Source organism: Psammomys obesus, unplaced genomic scaffold (genome assembly GCF_907164565.1).
Source record: "Psammomys obesus unplaced genomic scaffold, mPsaObe1.curated_primary_1811, whole genome shotgun sequence".
NCBI lineage: Eukaryota > Metazoa > Chordata > Mammalia > Rodentia > Muridae > Psammomys > Psammomys obesus.
Window position 1 is genome coordinate 8,842,536 of NW_026596152.1, and position 4,575 is coordinate 8,847,110.

The 4,575-nt window shown below is 49.0% G+C and overlaps 1 non-coding gene across 1 annotated transcript; it reads left to right on the plus strand.

Moving 5' to 3' along the window:
- The first annotated feature begins 3,386 nt into the window (after nucleotides 1-3,386).
- Nucleotides 3,387-3,521, plus strand: LOC129667030 (small nucleolar RNA SNORA70). Its single transcript, XR_008718673.1, has one exon. It is a non-coding gene; the product is annotated as a small nucleolar RNA SNORA70 (small nucleolar RNA).
- Nucleotides 3,522-4,575: the final 1,054 nt, after the last annotated feature.

Sequence of the window (4,575 nt, forward strand, 5' to 3'; positions counted from 1 at the left end):
TTCTGTGAGCTGGGGCTAGACTGCATGGGTTCAAATCCTGGTTTTGCTTCGTATGAGCCATGTGGTCTTCGGGCAAGCTAAGCTTCAGTCACTGCGTATGTCATGAGTAAAGTACTCATGAGTGTGAGTACTTAAACAAACGCATATTAGAACTTTAATATAAAATGCTTTCAAAACAGTGGTGGCATATTTTAGCATTCCACGTTAGGCACGGTGTAAATATTAGGTTTTGGCATTGCTATTGACAGTTAAATTTTGCAGTGATATCTTGCTTTGTTTTCTATCAAAGACCCTCCAGTGATTTTTTTTTTTTTTAAATAGGATGTTTCCTAGACCCAGCTCCCAATGTCCTGTTTGATAAGATCCCATTAGCTTGGTCTGAAGGGTGCATATATTAGGAGAGAGTGAAGCAGACAAAACCATTGCTGCCTAGGTCTCAAACGGGTCAGTGGCACTGGCCTTTTGTTTGGCTGGTTATGTGTGGGTGTGCTTGGGCTTGCCTGGGCATACGCAGGGCGATTTGCACTGTTTTCCCTGGCTTTCCACTGGAGAGCTCCACATAGGAGGCTGACCAACATGAATTTAAAGTAGCAGTAAAACAGCGCCACCAAGTGGTAACGGGGGTCACTGAGCTGTGAATCTACTTGTGCAGCACAGAGTTCCAGAATAGGCCTTCCACTGCCGGAGCTGGAAATACCAGATAGTAAATGGAAAGGGCGCCCTTCCAGTTCCCTCAGTATAGAGCCAATTAACAGCAAAGGAGAGAACACTAGTGGTTTTGCGTTTGGAAAACATTAGGTTAAGATGGATCTGGGAGCACTAGAAGGGCCCTGCCGCAGATTGCTTGCCCACTGTCCCATCCACAGCTGTGTGGGTTGTGCACTTAGTTAGAAGGCTAGGCATGAGCCCAGAAATTCGGGTATCTCTTGAATTTGAGACAGAGCAAAGGTCCATTTAATGTGAAAGAAAATTATAAGGGGAAGTAGCAAACTGGAAAGTGTTTTCAACGTATGTGGAGCCGAATTATATTATTAAATGAAAACTATAATGATGGGGGAAAGTTCAAGCTACTAAAATCAGTGAAGGATATGGACGACTCACAAAAGGAAGACCAGCGATTCATCAACATATAAAAACACTTTATAAGCAATAAGAAAAAAGGCATGTCCGAGCAATTTATTTATAATTGGGAAAACTGTAATAAGAGTGAACAAAAACGATTAACAAGTGCACTCAGTGCTGTCGAGGCTTCACTGATGGATAAGGGTCAGGACAGTTTGACACTGTGTTTCAAGAGCCTCTGCTTCCCATAGTGCCTCCTAAGAAGTTATCACAAAAGGTCAGGAAGAGTTTCCTGATGTTACTGCACAGCTTGAAGATGGAGCTGGGACCTTCTGCAGACAGGGCAAGCCCCCACCATCCAGCTACACCCCAGACTGCAGCGCGCACATTTCATTTTCAGTAGCAGATGTCTGTGTGTGTGTGTGTGTGTGTGTGTGTGTGTGTGTGTATGATGCCAGGTAAGCCTTGGGGTTGTCATTATGGGAGGCTTCTTAATCATATTAAGGGACTAGTGGCCTATTTTAAAGCTCCAGGTGAGAACCAGAACTCCATCTCTGGACTGAGCAGCCACGCTCACACACCTGCCAGCAGATGGGGAGGGGGCCAGAGCCGGAATTCAGGGGACTGTCAGGACTTCCTCAGAAAACAGGAAGTGCTAGGGTGCAATTCCAACCACCTTCTAAAAAAAGAAGGTCTGGAGTTGACCAGCCTGGGCCTCAGGCTGAAGTTAGGCAGGAGTGATCAGGTCCTCCCGCACCTCGTTAGAAAAGGAGCTTCACCAGACTCTGCAGGACAGTAAAAACTCAGGATGACGGCTTCCAGATGCAGTGGCCAGAAGGCAGAGCCCAAGGACAGCCTTATGGCTAGGGAGCTGAAATCTAGAGTGATGTGTACTTTATAAAACAAAATAAAACAAAACAACACCCCCAACAAGACCCGATATTAAAAAAAAAATCAAATGGCGTGTGATCTATAATCAAGACAACCTAGCGAGTGAGCGTTTTCATAAGTCGTTGGACATGGGTTCAGCTGCCGGTTTCCCACTGGAACTGGTGCAATCAATTGAAATCATGTACGAAGCAGGACTGTGTGTCGGACACAGACCCATCCCTTTAGGATCGCTTTTCCCATTAAAATTGCCCTCTGCCTGCCCCCTGCTGGTCATAGCGGGAGCTGCAATGTTGTGGTTACATGGTGCTTCTTACCCTCAGCCTGCTCTGCCGGCTTCTGCCTGGAGACTTAAAGGGTGCAGACAAGGGGGGCATCCATGGAGCTGAGACTACTAAAAGCTCCAGGTCTCTCGGTGAGCAGGTGACCTCCCACGAGCCCAGAACAAGTAGGAGCGGAGCGAGGGTCTGTGCAAAACCGTGTGTTGGTGGGGGAGGGGCTGCTGCTCTGTGGTCCTAGCTGCTCCCTGCTGGGAATCCACTCTTCACTGTCCCTTTGCAGCATCCCGGTCTCTGCTTTTTCACAGACAGGTGGCCTGTAACCCCTGATGACAGGCAGGGCAATGGACACGTGGCGGCAGTCTCATAACAGCGCATTATTTAACCAATCTCAGTCTGGAAGAAGGAAGAAAGAGTAGGAGGGGATAAGGGAGGGAGGAAGCTAGAGAGGAAGGAAAGGCCGGGCCCTTCAGTGAAGGAGTGGACAGCAAAATCCAATGACACAGTTCCAGAGCAGGAGATGAAGAGATAAACAAATCAGGGCATAAACAAAGGTGGCACTCTACTTCCATTGTGCTAAACCCATCGTGGAGTTGCTTTGCCAACACAACCCTCTCTTGGTTTTGCATAAAATCCCAAAATGCTCCAGGGGTGTTTGCACACGGGAGACCTGGATGATGAACTTTCTTTCCCTTGAGCAGAGATGGTCTACAACCTATGCACTAAATAATAAATCTTAGGCTGTGGGTATAGCTCAGTTGGTGGAGTGCTTACATAGAGGCAAAACTCCCTAGGTTCAATTCCCAGTACTGCATCAATAAGGCTTGATGGCATGTCCCATGACCCTAGCTGCTGGGAGATAGACAGGAGGAGCTGAAGTCCAAGGTCATCCTTGGCAACAGAGTTTGAAGACCTTATCCCAAAAGCAAACAAAACAACCACAATATAGTAAATCTAACAACTGCCACCCTGCAGGGGCCCGGGGGGCGGGGCAAGGGGAGTTATTGTCATCGTGACAATGTCATTATTGTCACAAGACTTGGTCTTCTGGCTCCCAGGCCAGCACTTATGATTTTCTCTGTTAATCGCACCGAGGGAGATTTGCCCATGCTGTGGCTTCTCTCCTGCCTGTCTCTTTTTGGTGGGGCTGACAATTACCTGCAATCAGCTAACCTGACCATGTTTCTTTCCTGATAGTGGTCCTGGATGCAATAGCAGCAAATAGTGGCCTCCTTAGGAGTGCATGCAGCCTGCTCTTTACATGGCTTTCCCTTAGGGATCTTGGAGACAGTTTTCTGGTGGATATTCTTGTCTGATTTCGATACAGCAACAGAGAAGGGGACAGTGTTGATGTGTGGCTGAGCAGCCAGCCCTGGGAGAAAACTGAGCAATCCTCAGGAGCCTGTGAGCTGACTCAGCTCTAAACACCTTCAGCCTCACAAACAGATCCCTAGAAGACCAGGGCAGGAGCTGAGCTGTGGTGGGAATGCATGGGCAGGAGAAGCCAGGGCCCACTGGCGCAGGGGGGTCCCTCTGGCGGGTAGACTGCCGAGTGGGTAAAGCCCAGTATCACTTGTCCAGCTCCCACTGTCTGCTACCGCACAGCATTCGCCCCCAAAACTGACCTCTTCAAAGGGGTCACCCTGTGGGCTGCCAGGACCAAGCGGGGGAGGTTTTCCCTAAAATGCTCTGCATTTCAGCCTACCCCTCCTTCCCCCTCACCCCTCTGTGCTGAACTTTGTCTTTCTAAAATGCCACAGAGCACAGCCTGCTCGGTCTGCTTTCTTGCTGAGTAGTAGGGGCAGGCTCTTCTGTATTTTCTTGATGGCTCAGCTTTTCCCTCATTAAATAACACTCCTCTTACTTTCCAGGAGCCATGGCACACGGCAGGAACAGAAGGAGGGCCTCGCTGTCACACTGAGGGCTTTGGTGCTAGTTCTGTCCCTCTCCATGCCCACAGGCCTTGGAGTGCCCAACATTAGGTCAGGATGGACTGGGCTCCAGGAGTTTATAGGTGCACAAGGCTTGAACCTATAAGGTGCACAGTGAGGCCTTATGGAAGAAGGAAGAAATCAGGAATGGGAGGAGTAAAGGGAGACAGTATTGGGATGAAACCAGGAAAAAGAGAAGCTGCTGCTCATTTCTAAGAGGCGGAGGGTGAAGGTCTGGGGGATTCAGGGATTTAGTGGATGCTACTTGCTCTGAAGTGAGATGCAAGGTCTGGCTTTTCTAACTGCCCTTTGCCCTGAGTGGTGGAGCTGAGTCACCAGCTGGCCATAGGGCAGCAAGGAGGGGTCCCAGAGAAGCACTTCATCCCCCGGCCTGGGGTTGACATCTTGATAGAAAG